Source organism: Oryzias latipes, chromosome 8 (assembly GCF_053564925.1).
Source record: "Oryzias latipes strain Hd-rR chromosome 8, Olatipes_Hd-rR_3.1".
NCBI classification, from domain to species: Eukaryota; Metazoa; Chordata; class Actinopteri; order Beloniformes; family Adrianichthyidae; genus Oryzias; species Oryzias latipes.
The window spans coordinates 2,566,683-2,581,885 of NC_136244.1; the positions used below are offsets into that span (position 1 = coordinate 2,566,683).

At 41.1% G+C, this 15,203-nt stretch overlaps 1 protein-coding gene across 8 annotated transcripts in view; it reads left to right on the forward strand.

Annotated features, from left to right (window-relative positions):
* Nucleotides 1–5,941: 5,941 nt before the first annotated feature.
* LOC101167294 (thyroid hormone receptor alpha) overlaps nucleotides 5,942–15,203 on the forward strand; it is a 166,322-nt gene continuing 157,060 nt past the window's right edge. For 5 of the 8 annotated variants that reach the window (XR_013657635.1, XM_078951110.1, XM_078951109.1 and 2 more), the window contains exon 1: nucleotides 5,942–6,972. The gene's annotated coding sequence lies outside the window, so the exon portion shown is untranslated. The remainder of the gene's footprint in view (nucleotides 6,973–15,203) is intronic. The other 3 variants (XM_078951113.1, XM_078951114.1, XM_023957804.2) reach the window with 1 other exon arrangement.

Sequence of the window (15,203 nt, forward strand, 5' to 3'; positions counted from 1 at the left end):
TTAACCCAGGGTTACCACGTCGAGCGTAATTACGCTGACTCATATCCGGTCTTTTGGAACCGACATACCCAGAGTAAGCAAGTTCAGGCGGATTTCAGCCAGAGTTCAGGCTTAAAGTCAGGCTAGTTTAAACATGCTTCCTGGAATACCCCCCAGCATTCCTCATGAATATTTAAAAACCTCCTTTGCTTTGGAAAAACCATGAAAAAAAGCTGTTATTTGAATCTGTAACACTGTTTTTCCATTTATTTCTATGAATATTACATTTACACATAAATATCATACTAAAACAAATGTAACTTGTGTTAATGCGAAGAACCAGCTGGGGTCTTTGGTGTTTTTTTTTTTCCTGTCAAGCTATTCACTCTGTCTTACCAACATTTAGATACACTCAACAATAAATAACATGAAGGAAAACAAACAAAAAAACATTACAGTTGATTTATGACTGAACAAAACCCACGTGGCTCCACTTCAAATCCAAATGTTTACTTCAACCAAGGCCGGTATAAGTCCAATAACCGTTCAGCCTTCAACTACCGGGGGGTATTCCAGAAAGCAGGTTATGCTAATTACCACGGTAAGTTTGAGGCTAAAGAAGTGTACAACCACCGCTTTTGGTTCCCAAAACAGAGGTATGTTTCAGGGTATGCTTAGTTCCCATTGCAACTCATGCTCTGAACATAACCTGGTCTGGAGCAGGTTTAGTTGAAGGTTAGTTTGTTTTCAGAGAGGTGAAGCAGCATGGCATGTCCATTTGAAGATGATTTAATGGACGAAGAAGCTCAGTACTTTTTCCACCGTGAGAGGGTGATAAGACCACGAATGGATGTTGGAAAGATAAACTTTTTACATTAATCTAACTTAATTATTTGCTTTAGTTAAGATAAATCAATGGTTTTTAGTTAAGTAGTCTTAAAAATAACACGTAGTTAGACAGTTATTTTACTTTCATTCAAATGAATTCAATTAAGTAGGTGTAACTTTGGTGGTTCTGTTAGAGCAGCACCGCAAGGGATTGTAGGATACCATTCCCTTTGCCTGTCAGGACGGATTTGGGTTTAAGTGTGGGTTTTTGACCAAATGTGTTTAGTTGTTTGGCTGTTTTACTGTGTTTTGCCATGTTTTGCTGAGTTATTTTGTCCTACTTTGCTTAAGCTTTTGCACCATGAGTGAGAGGGAGGGAAGGAGAGGATGATGAGTTTATACAGCACCCCTATAGTCTTTTAGTGTAATAACAAGGTTGGAAAAGTCTTAGGTGAATGAATACACGTGATTGCATATTGAGACATCCTTTATCTGCCGGCTCAAATTTAGACACAAGTTCAAAAATTGTAATTCATTAAGATGGAAAGAAAATTACTTGAATTGGAGTAATATGACATTTAATTAAATAAATATGTAAATTTGAGTTGTATAAACAATTACTGAGTTTTATAGATGTAAGAAATTAGGTTGAATAAATTTATCTCAATTACTTGTTACCAATTGAAGTAATTCATTTAAGGTGGCAAAATTGGATAAGTTATATATATATATGCGTCACAAGGAAAATGGAAACAAGATCAGAAACTCTTGCGTTTACTTTGTCTGTTCTTCTACTACAAGCAGAAACTCTTTCTTTTGATGATGCAGCCGTATTACTTTTTTGATGGACGTATAATCTTCATACGCCGTCATTAAAAATTCCGACTCCGTCTCACTGAAGTATAGCACTCTCTTTTTTTCTCCACGCGTTTCCATGGTGACTCCGGAAACCGGCGATCCATTGAGAATGTCTTTATGTACTTGCCGTGCACGTGCATTAACCCAGGGTTACCACGTCGAGCGTAATTACGCTGACTCATATCCGGTCTTTTGGAACCGACATACCCAGAGTAAGCAAGTTCAGGCGGATTTCAGCCAGAGTTCAGGCTTAAAGTCAGGCTAGTTTAAACATGCTTCCTGGAATACCCCCCAGCATTCCTCATGAATATTTAAAAACCTCCTTTGCTTTGGAAAAACCATGAAAAAAAGCTGTTATTTGAATCTGTAACACTGTTTTTCCATTTATTTCTATGAATATTACATTTACACATAAATATCATACTAAAACAAATGTAACTTGTGTTAATGCGAAGAACCAGCTGGGGTCTTTGGTGTTTTTTTTTTTCCTGTCAAGCTATTCACTCTGTCTTACCAACATTTAGATACACTCAACAATAAATAACATGAAGGAAAACAAACAAAAAAACATTACAGTTGATTTATGACTGAACAAAACCCACGTGGCTCCACTTCAAATCCAAATGTTTACTTCAACCAAGGCCGGTATAAGTCCAATAACCGTTCAGCCTTCAACTACCGGGGGGTATTCCAGAAAGCAGGTTATGCTAATTACCACGGTAAGTTTGAGGCTAAAGAAGTGTACAACCACCGCTTTTGGTTCCCAAAACAGAGGTATGTTTCAGGGTATGCTTAGTTCCCATTGCAACTCATGCTCTGAACATAACCTGGTCTGGAGCAGGTTTAGTTGAAGGTTAGTTTGTTTTCAGAGAGGTGAAGCAGCATGGCATGTCCATTTGAAGATGATTTAATGGACGAAGAAGCTCAGTACTTTTTCCACCGTGAGAGGGTGATAAGACCACGAATGGATGTTGGAAAGATAAACTTTTTACATTAATCTAACTTAATTATTTGCTTTAGTTAAGATAAATCAATGGTTTTTAGTTAAGTAGTCTTAAAAATAACACGTAGTTAGACAGTTATTTTACTTTCATTCAAATGAATTCAATTAAGTAGGTGTAACTTTGGTGGTTCTGTTAGAGCAGCACCGCAAGGGATTGTAGGATACCATTCCCTTTGCCTGTCAGGACGGATTTGGGTTTAAGTGTGGGTTTTTGACCAAATGTGTTTAGTTGTTTGGCTGTTTTACTGTGTTTTGCCATGTTTTGCTGAGTTATTTTGTCCTACTTTGCTTAAGCTTTTGCACCATGAGTGAGAGGGAGGGAAGGAGAGGATGATGAGTTTATACAGCACCCCTATAGTCTTTTAGTGTAATAACAAGGTTGGAAAAGTCTTAGGTGAATGAATACACGTGATTGCATATTGAGACATCCTTTATCTGCCGGCTCAAATTTAGACACAAGTTCAAAAATTGTAATTCATTAAGATGGAAAGAAAATTACTTGAATTGGAGTAATATGACATTTAATTAAATAAATATGTAAATTTGAGTTGTATAAACAATTACTGAGTTTTATAGATGTAAGAAATTAGGTTGAATAAATTTATCTCAATTACTTGTTACCAATTGAAGTAATTCATTTAAGGTGGCAAAATTGGATAAGTTATATATATATATGCGTCACAAGGAAAAAGGAAACAAGATCAGAAACTCTTGCGTTTACTTTGTCTGTTCTTCTACTACAAGCAGAAACTCTTTCTTTTGATGATGCAGCCGTATTACTTTTTTGATGGACGTATAATCTTCATACGCCGTCATTAAAATTTCCGACTCCGTCTCACTGAAGTATAGCACTCTCTTTTTTTCTCCACGCGTTTCCATGGTGACTCCGGAAACCGGCGATCCATTGAGAATGTCTTTATGTACTTGCCGTGCACGTGCATTAACCCAGGGTTACCACGTCGAGCGTAATTACGCTGACTCATATCCGGTCTTTTGGAACCGACATACCCAGAGTAAGCAAGTTCAGGCGGATTTCAGCCAGAGTTCAGGCTTAAAGTCAGGCTAGTTTAAACATGCTTCCTGGAATACCCCCCTTTTCAGGGTCCTTCGAGTCACACTACGGTAGCCCCACTTGGACAAACTATGAAGCGTTGAGATCTGTTCGGGCTCTATATTCTTTGATTTTACGTTTCCTTTTATAACCTAAAGTTCTTTTCCCTCATAAGTTGTGTCTGACATTATTCTTTGTGATGTTTATAGAGAGATTTTGCCACAACCCACTTTGTAAAAAGATCTGCTGTTCCACACAAGTGAACCGTGTCTCTGATCAGAGCAGCTGGAGTCTCGTAGCTTTGTGTTCACAGGTGGGTAAGTTGCTTTGTTATAGTGTTCGGTCCGGAGAAGGGCTCGGACCGTAGTCCGTTCGGCTGCAAATGGACTTAATAATAATCGTAACAGTTTTAAAAGCACATTTAGAATATGATCTTGCTCTATGTTGGAGCTCTGTTTGTTTACAATGGACTTCATAATATCTTCTTCTATGGTAGTATCATAATTTGTCCAGACCAATCACTATCTGACACGTAATCGGACCAACGGACAGCCAATCACATTATGTGAAGTCAGCACTAGTCAAAGGACCCCGAACGGTTGTTGTAGGCCGAACGGATATTGCACCTACACCGGATAGAAAGAGGCATGAGCGAGGGGGGCAACCATATTCTACCTGGACCCCACAGGTTGGCTAAATTACGTACGAGACTTTAACATTCCTGGGTAATGTTCATTTAAAATTCAAAATTACAATACTGTACTTAAAGACCCACTCCAGTAAAATTTGTGTTTTTGCTGTTTTTACCTTGTTGTTTTTCTGATGATGGAGGACATATATAAAGAAAATTGAGGTAAAAATTGTATGTCTGCATATTTCTTTATTCAGATTGTTGTGAATCAGAGCAGACAAAAAAAAAAAAAAAAATGCTGTTTTAATATGATCTTATTTGTGACACAGAGAATACGCTGAGTGGGCTACAAGTTCCCTGCTCTGCTCCATTCTGATGGATCCACCTGCAGACCAACAGATCCATGAACGTCTTTGTTTTCCTCGTCTGGGCTGGAATCTTGATCAGAACTGGACGGCTGGATAGCTACGATATTGCTCATATTTTTTGTTGCACCACTAATGTTAGCTTGTGAGGGACTGTAAACTAGCTGAGAGAGTGTAAACAAAAGGATGATGGGAAGAATTAGGCTTACTTCCATGCTTTTAGTCCCACCCAGAGTTAAATTTCAGATAAACTACAGCTGCTCTGCAGAAACTGTGTACTAGAACACGACACAGGATTTTGGGTAAACACAGCATAGCTGTAGAGTAGATAGGCTAAAATCTCTTCCCTATCCCTCAGTCCCCCTCTCCTTCGGGGCTGTGTGCATGTTCCCTTCTGTGCTGGAGACTCCAGTGGAGGCAGAGCTTAAACCTGCTGGGTTGACTTGGCCAGTCCTTCAAAGGGTTTGGAACCTGCTGCAGGCTTTTTGATTTCCACTGACTTCCACTGATTGATGCTGTCTGAGTCAATAGCTGCGTTTACATGGACAAAAGTAATCGGAAAGAATGCCTGATCGGAAGAAAAATGTGTCATGTAAACACGCCGTTCGGAATAGTCTGCCCCGATCAGACTCATTCGGATCAAAATTTCACACATAGGCGGGGCGGCGCTTCAGAAAAAGCTTTGGAGCTCAAACAGGACCGACCGGCGCTAGTGAACCGTGTCTGTGAGCAGAGCAGCCGGACTTATAGCTTTGTGTTTGCAGACAGGGCGGTGGTGCTTTGTTACGTGTGCGCTCCGGGGGGGAGATTTCCGACCCGCCGCACTGGATTTGCGGCTGCCAGACTCAGGAGAACTGTGTGTCCGAGCAGAGCTCGGGCCACAAGCTCACACACCAGCTTTTGGGCGGTGTGTGAGCTTTTCAAAGCAGAAATTTCGCTCAGTCCTTAGAAACCGTTCAAACAATCACGTGGATTTGTGTTTCCAGTCGTGTCCCGACTAAATAAAGTCTGATGTTATTCCCACATATTTACGTGTAGCCAAGATGCAGATTGCAGCATTTCCTGCATGGACTTTGTGTTCATCAAAGGCTAAATGTTGTTGTTAGCGCGTGTTAGCCTTCTCCTAATCCTGGCTTCTTCCAGCTCCGTCCTTCCACACAAAAGCACTGACCACACAAGACAGAAATGGACTAGATGTGAGAACAAGATTCTGTCAGAATGTTAGTACTCAAGTAATCCCACCCAGAGGGGTTACATGCAGAGAATGTTGAATGAATGGAGGCTAACTGCCAAACAACTGGTAGCCCAATCTTCTAATATCCACAAATGGCAACTCCTATCACAACTTGAGATTGAAGCGGTACAGTCCAATTGTAAAATAACACCACGGGGGAGCCAGAACAGCAGGTCAGAGAGGAGGCTGTACCACACTCCCACCCTGAGATTGGGTACACAGCCCCAACAACCACAGATACGCTGAGCGAGGCAGCAACTGACCCTTAAAGACCAGATCATGTCTAGAATGAACACCAGGCAACCCCGACACCAGCTACAACGGTTAAGTGATGTACCGCCTGAAAGTCTTCTGGAAACTGTGAATGAAGCATTGATGGGAATTCCTACCACAACAATCACAGAAACCAATAAACTGGTTTACACTTCAGCAGCAGTGATCCTTCAGATGCTTGAATATAAGAGCAACCATGGGAGAAAACAATACTCGGAGGGATGTGAGTAAGCTGACAGAGGCTCAAAGAGGTACAATGAGAAAGAAAGTACCTAAGAGATACAGCCGGAAGACCATACCTTAAGCACTTGACACTGCCAAACAAAGGCTCTTAGCCTTGAGCAGCCGCCTAAAGAGGTACACAAGAAACAATGAAGCCAGACGGATAAACAGGCTGTTCGCAACTCAGCCGGCGAACCGCCAGCAGGGGGCGCTGCTGCTCCGGCTGCGGGAACATCCTCTCCCGCTGACCTGCTTTCACCCGAGCTGCGCGGGCATGGAGGGAGGAGGACCGCGGGAGCACCGTGACCGTGACTCCTGCTGCCCCGCTGCACGGATCTCTACCGCGTTTCGGCGCATGACAGCGGCCCGGCAGAACGCCGAGTCCGGGGAGAAGCGTTCCACGGTCTGTCGGTGCTGACCGGACACATTTCTAGAATTCCACCGCCGTGTTCAGGCAGCGTTCCGGCTGCGGCTGTCAGCCCCACCGACGTCCTTCTTGACGCGGGAGGCGCTTTCACGGTACTCCCGGTGAGTGTTTTCCTCCTGACAGGTTCTGCGCGGCGTCACCCCAGCGCGTGCACGCCTCCGGGCTTCTTCCATGCGTCAGATCATGGACACAAACTTGCGCTCAGATGTTCCAGAGGAGACGCGCACCAGGAGTGGAGGCTTGGCATCAGCTCATCTGTCCCAGCAAGTATGGAGGAATGCAAAAGCCAGGAGGTTCCGGGAGCATCTGCAGACTCCTGCAGACCCAGTTCCGTCCTGATCCTAACGGTCATTTCCGTTCACAGCTGGGTTACAGTCCACACCAGAGCTCTGCAACCTTCAGCTCCGTGTCTCATAGGAGCCACAAAGTCTCACATAACCCTCTAGAAAATATTTGTATTAATGTTTTTGTTACCTCTATCATAAATATAAAATAATGATTGTTTTTCAACATAAAATAAATTATAAATACAAAATAGCCTGTTTTCAAAAATATGAAATACCCTATTTGCCAGAGGTTCACAGGACTTTCTTTCAAAATAAAAGACACCCTGTGTCACAGGATATCTGGCACAAAGTGAAATATCTTGGACATGTCATCAATGATAAACTTGCGGATGATGATGATGAAATCCACAGACAGCGGTTTATATAAAGAAATGCCCATGCCTGCTTGCACGCAGGTTTTATTCATGTTCTGACAATCTTAAAATTCTTCGATTCAAAACTTACTGCACAGCGGTGGATCCTGCCCACCTGTGGACCAACTACAGGCCATCCAGCTTGAGGAAGCTGCAGGTAGCCCATAATGATGCCTTAAGATTTGATTCAAACAGCCACGGTGGTGCAGCACAAGCAGATCGTTTGTTGGTGCAGGAGTTAATACTCTCTTTGCTTTATTGAGACATTTTATTTATGGTTTTATTTATTGTCTTGAAATAACAAAATCATTTTAACTCTCACCGATGTAAAGTACAGCACTTTTAGATACCAGTCCCCTTTTGGAGGTTTTGGTACGGTCGCCTTTTTAAACGTTTACATTTTTTAGTCTGCTGTAGTTTTAGTCTTTATGATACTTTATGTCATCGTTTTTATACTTGTAGTATCATGAACGCTTTTATTTTTAATTTGATTCTTAAGTCTTTGATTTGTTTTGTGTTTATTGTGGCAAATGGACTTACAGTCTATAAGAATAAACTTCTTTTACTTATAGGATCATCTCAAAGCAGCAGATGTTGTAGTAAAAAGTCTAATGTCAGCATTAATGATAAAAAATAAAGCCAGTTTATTTTATGGCTTGTGGTGCATCCCAGTAAATCTAACAAAATAAAATAAAATCAGCGCGTATTAAGTGATGCGCTGATTTTTTTTGTCCATCTCTGATCCTCTGAAGGTGGTCTTTTAATTCTGACTCTGCTGTTTTTAGCCAAAACTGTCGTTTTCTACGACACAGTTTATGCAGGAGTTCATCAGAAATTCACCTCTGAATTGGGGGTGGGACCGTTGGCATGGAGTAAGCCTGCCAACACTTCCCATCATCCCTTTGTTTACACTCTCTCTCAGCTTACAGCCCCTCAAAACCCCAACCTAGCAATCAACATCAGAGCTATCCAGCCGTACGGTTTTGATCCAGCTCAGACGAGGGAAAAAAAGGACATTCATGGATCTGTTTGTCTGACAGTGGATGCATCAGAATGGAGCAGAGCAGGGAGACTGTGACCCGCCGATTGTCGTTTATATGGAACAACTATAAGCTTTTTTGAAGGGGCATTTTTTGGCTGCTCCTGATTCCCAATGATTTGAATAAATAAATACTCAGAAACCTAATTATAACCCTAAATTTCTTTATCTGTGTGCCCCCCATTATCAGAAAAATGCTAAAAAATGTTAAAAACGCAATTCTATCAGATTGGATCTTCAAAATCCTCAAATCTGTTCAAAAACAGACAATCTGATTTACAATCCACCTTAAAATTGAAGACCTTCTCTGATTGTGCCTACCGACCGTAGATTGATTTTTTTGGGGAACATGGAGCTTAAAAAGTGTTCAACGTTGGTAAACTGCAAAAGATTGATGAATTCTTGGAGCATTATAGCTACCATAGTCAGGAGCCTCATGGAGTGATACGTACGGTTCTTCTACCAGAGAGCCACAATGGAGGGCTTTAACCCCTGTGCTATCTTAGATGACCCCCCCCCCCTTACATTGACGTGTTCTCCCTACCATGACAAAGGTGGATAAAGGTGGAAAGATTTCATGTAATCCATGGACACCAGTGAAGATCACAAATCATTGAAGAAAAAAGGTTCAGAGCACTGTCTAGTGGGTCTAGATGACCCAACTCCCAATGTTAAAGTGCCTAGGATAGCACAAGGGTTAAGAGCCATGTGTGGCTCCAGAGCTTCAGGTTTCAGACCACTGGACTATGGAATCACAATGATTGATTTGTGATCAGAAAGTTCAGGAGCTTCACATTGGTTCCAATACTGGATGTGGAAGACTTTCTGCCAACACTGATCTCCTCCATTAGTTTGGGTCAAGTGGAGCGCTTCAATTCAACTCAGTTTTCTTTATACAGCCAATATTACAACAATAGTCGTCTCAATGGGCTTCAAACTGGTAGCTGTGTAATAAACATGAATCACAAAGAACATAAAGTCATAGAATTCGATAACTAAACTAAACTGGGGAACACTGAAGTGGGTCGGTTGGTAAAACGTTTCAGGCTGAGCATGAGCGGACGGTCAAGAGCCGTTCATCTCAGAGTACTCTGTGTTTGGACAGCAGAGCGGGTTCATGTAAATGAGTTTTCTGTCCTCTGTTGTCCCCCCCCCCCCAACAGCTACGTTATTTTCTGTTTCGGGTTTGCATTTTTGGCCGTGTTTCAGCACACATGTGATGTGCACAAACACATTTCTTGCAGTCCAACTTCAATGTTTCGACATGTTTAAACATTTGTATTCAGGTGTTCTAGTCAGATTCATTTACCAGAAATTTCCAGTTTTGTTTTTTTGTCTCACAAATGTTATTATCTTTGAAAAAAAACTTGTGGCGAATAGTTCCTTGCCTAATGATAAGAATCTGCTAACTCATAGAGACACATTCTTAGAATGTAAATGTTTTATACCTCAGCAGGCTTTTTCTTCATGTGTTATTGTACTTTAGTCAAAAGGTCAACGGTGTTGCCTTCAGGATCATTTAGTATAAAATAATACGTGATTTTTCCTTTCTGCCATCCAATAAATCATAGTAGCTGAAACTAGGCCAGTAGGTGAGTGGCCAGTAGGTGAGAGGTGGTTGTGTTTGCATGTGTGTATTTCAAACTAAAACAAAGCAGTTTGGTCATGTGGCCATGTCTGCTTCCAGACACGTTTGTGTGCAGTAGAACCTGAGAGTTCTGCAGGGAACAAAAGCAAAGGAACCGATGAAGACGGCTTGAACAAACAGAATTTGAGCGGCACTGCTGCAGCCGGGAAAAATGATTCTTGTAAAAGCTATTGAATAATTTAGTGTTTGTTAAAGAATATAAATGTTACTGGAATGAAGGTAGGAGTAAAGGAGAAGAGAGGCCTTGTTTGTGTGTAAACACTAAATCTGTGGTAGAAACCACAAGTGACGTCTTTTAAGGTCCCACCCCCTCCAGTTTACTTCAAAGTCAGCATCCTGGTTTAAACCAGGGGGAAAAAGGTGGACGCGCCGGCGGGTTAGAGGATAAAAAGCCCTTCCCCGTGTGTCTGCGTGTGTTACATCAACACGGCTGTGCAAAGGCAGCAGTTTTTCCCGTTGCCGGAGGTGCTCGTGAGTCGTGCAGTTGTGCATGGACTCTTATGTTATATCTGCAACTGAAGTTAAGTTTAGGAAATGTTGGCACATTCTTGTCACTAAATCATTAATCCTTTTTGAAAAATGTAAAACGGTTGCATAAGAATGAGCTTAGTGCATTGACAGTAAATGAGAACTGGACTCAACAACCCCTCCCCCCTTGCGTCCCAAATAGAAAGTACCCGTTGGTTCCAAAAAGCCAAAATCCCATAGACTTCTATTGAGAAATAAACAGCTGTTACTCAGTCATTCAGAAGACCATTTTTGATCTGATACATTTAATTTAACATGTTCTTTAGCAATCCTCTTTTGTTCAAGATATTTTTGCTGTAGCGCAAGTTGTTCAAGTTATAAACTGACCAATCAGATGCCTCATTAAAAGTAGGTGGCCTTGCGTTTGATTGACAGATTCTCACGATCCTGCTTTCAGTGGAAGGGATGTGGTCTTCTAACCTGCTAACTCCTGAGTGGAGAGAGTGGTTGCGATAGAAATGCAGACTCACACGCGATCCGTCCATTTATATTAGAGAGTCAAAGGCTTAATGTCATGGGAGCCAGTTTAGCTCGTGCTGGTTTGTGGCGCCTTCCGTCCGTGAAACCAGGGTTCGAATCCGGGTTCGAATCCCTTCTCTGCTTCTGTGCCGGTCCCAAGCCCGGATGAAATTGAGAGGGTTGCGTCAGGAAGGGCATCCGGCGTAAAACATTGCCAAGTTAACCATGCGACTCTTCTTCGAAAGAGAGGTTGTTTCGCTGTGGCGACCCCTGATGGGAAAAGCCGAAAGAGGACGAAGAAAGGCTTAATGTCATGCTTTAGTCACATGCACCCATACGGGGGTTGACCCATTGCAGGTACTGTGCGTGTTTGGCTTGCCTGGGTCCGTGGACGGTCGTAGAGAAGTGCAGCCACATTTTAAAGAGAGCGCAGGTGTGTCCAGCATTTCCCTTGGGGCTTACACCTCAAGGGAGGTTATAAACATGAATGTACCGTTGTTGTGCGTGTGGTAAGTGTATCGTGAAGTATTTATAAGGCTAATGTAAGTCATAGGCGCTCATGACATAGAGGTGATGCTGTCGTACGGTTCCCTTGCGCCCCACTCTTGTAATCATTGAGGTGCAGTGCTGGCCCCTACTGACTACATTCTGATGATCTAATTTCCTCCGTCACTAGGGACCCGCAGAGGGCGCTACCTTATCATTTGAACACCACTACACTGAAAAAATGCTGCGCCTGTGTTTCACCTACTTTATCCTTACCTTTTCCTAAGTGTTGTGTTAAGTGTTCACTACGACCAGTTGCTCGCAGCACACCCGTAGAACAAATATGCATGAACATTTTCTCTCTACGGCACACCAAGAGGTACAATTTCCTGGGGATCTGCATTCCTTGTACAGGCTTGCCCATTTTTCTTCCGCAGACAGCCCGTGTCCACCCGTAAGGCCAGTTGTGACTAAGGCAGAGCGTACAGGCGTTAATAAACTCAAGCTTCAGTCCTTTGCTGCCTGACAGATTTGGGTGTCCACTGTTGACCTCCTGAGTCTAACACTTGTTGGCTGCTATCTGTCCATCTCAATGGTTGATTTTAATTGGGCGATGCAGAGCTCATATATCCTGATGCAGCACTGTGTCCCTGGATTTCATTCAGTAAAATCCAGGGACACAGGTATTAAAAAACGTATTAATTTATGAACCGACTGTGATGAAATGACTCCTAAATGTTTGCTGTTGGAGTGTGTACAAAAGCTTTGTCATACTATGAGATATTTTTGTTATTTGGCCAAGAAATGTCTGTTTCTTTGCTGTATAGTGGGCACCCGCTTGTCTTTAGGGAAAAAGTCACCTCACAGGATCTTCAGGTTTTGTTGGGTTTCACTGGACATTTTGTAGTCCACAGACTAAAGCCCATAAGATGTATTTGGCTCACTGAGGAAAACAGACAGAGGTTAAGAGATTACGCAGGACAACAGTACAACGGATTTGTTTCACTACTGATAATCAGGATATTCCACTAAGCCAAGCAGTACTTCTACTACTTTTGCTTTGGTGCTTCTCTTTTTCTATTGACAAATGTTTATTCATATTCTAAATCATATTTTTACTGATTTTTCACTTAGTAATATTTGTCTTTTATGTTGAGAGATCAAGTCATTAAGTTTTTTAAATGTTTTTGTTACCTTTTTACTTACATTTACTTTTTTACAGCTTACATTTAACATCTGTCTGGCATGTGTATGTTATATATTCTTTTTCTGAAATCGGAAAAAGATAAAGCTTTATATGATCTAAAAGTTATACACATTTATAATCCTATCATTGAAGTAATTTGAATGAAAATGATCTGTCAGTCAGTTGCTTTTCTGGATCCCCAACTGATCATTTGGCTGAAAGTTTACGCTGGATTCTATGTCTGATGCATCTCGCCGCAGTTGAAGGTTAGATCAGATATTGTATAAGTCAAAGGACCGTCATGTGGAGTTGAGAACATGGAGGCTTTGTGTCGATGACCTTTCCGCCGGGGTTTCAGTGGCAACACGCTACAGTTGTATTATATTGTAGCGATATTTGCTCCTCAAGCATTTCTCTTCTTTGTCTTTTGTTCACTTTTATTATCTTACCATCCTCTTTTTGTGTCTGTTCTGTGACCCAACAGTGGAATTTAAATGCTAATTTTCAGATACTGCCTCTCTACTTTCTATTCTTTTAGTCCAAAGGTGTCCACGTTTTTTTTTTTCAATTTAGTGAGATGAAAATGTATAAGAGTTTTTTTGCTATGTTTTTGCATAAATATAATTATTACATTATATATATGTATATTTTTCTTTGCACATGCATAAATGTTTTTAAAAAAGCTGAATAATGTTGCATTTTCAGTATATGAACTAAGCAAACTGTAGGCACTACTGTCACTGGAAGTAAAGAAATCTGCAAATAAAGTGTCTTTCATAGATGAAAAAAAAGAGACTTTAGTGAAATAAGTTCTGGAAACTTATTATGTTGTTAACAAATGGTCAACAATTTGAAAACTATTTTAAGATAATGTTAAGAATATTTTGTAAATCTTGTCATCAAAATCTGGTGGTCATGTGACTGTCTGGCAGCATGGTAGAGGATCTGTAGGGAAATGTGTTGGTAAAACGTTCATCTAAGGTGTGAAAGCTTGTTTGGTATTTCCACTAAAGATGAAAAAGTCACTTCATGAAACATGTCTGATGAAAACCCTGTTTTCACGGTGGATTAAAGACCCACTCCGTTTTTTTGTGTGTTTTTAACATGTACTTGTGGCCTTTTTTTTATGATGGAGGACATTTATAAAGAAAGTTAAGCTCAAAATTACATTTCTGAGTATTTCACATTTATGACGTAGAAAAATACTCTGGGCCACATATTCCTTGGTCTGCTCCATTCTGATCATCTATCTGCAGACAAATAGATCCATGAACGTCTTTGTTTTCCTGGTCTGAGCTGGAATCTGGATCTAAACTGTACGGATGGACGGCTACAATATTGATGCCATTTTTGTTCCACCACTCATGTTAAGTTGGGGAGAGTTTAAACTGATTTTGGCTGAAAAGTGTATACCATATATCTTCTAAAAGTAGGCCCAAATCAACCGGTGATGATTCTATCACAGACAGAATGCTGATGGCTAATGGGTTCATTTTGTGGTGAAATTCAATCAAAAAATGCAGACAAAAACACCAGCTGGACATTTCAGGATTTATTGAAATGATGAGAACATTGTATTACGTTCATTTCTTTTCGCTTTAAAGCATCATCAATCTCTGCATGAGAAATCCTCTTTGCTTTCATGCGAATCTATTTCCTGGAGACACCTGGAGGCACCTTTCCGTCTGCTCAGTAATCCACGTTCAAGCCAGTTCATCTAATTCTTTGCATCTCCACCTGGCAATTGTTTGCTTGTTGCTCCTTTTTCTGTGGCCGTCTTCTCAGTATCATCCATTTGCAATCATCATCCGCAAAATGTTGTGCAGATTCCTCACAAAATGTAAACTCTAAATCGAATGAGCGTTTCTTGGCCATCGCTACACTAGCTCACAAGGTTAATACAGCAACTCTGTCGCTGTCTTTTTTGTGTTACTTTAGTGACTGGCATCTAATGTAACAAACACGTTAGACCCAGCGTTTATAACAGACTGACGTCCATTTGAGACCGGCTAATATTGCAAGATAGAAGTTATTTAGATAAAATCTGGGAATGTTTCTAATTGCCCCAAAGATGATTGGAGTGCGACTTTAAAGGACTCTATTTTGTAAAACATCTACTGGAACTTTAAACTTTGAGAATTGAAAAACTGTGAAGAACATTTTTTGGTTTCATTGTTAAATGACCCAAAACAGCAGTGATGTTTATGTTTTGTTCACTGCTGAAGTTAGCCAGGAAGTTGACAGAAAAACTTTAGCGTGACATTGTTTAAGGCGATAAATACTATT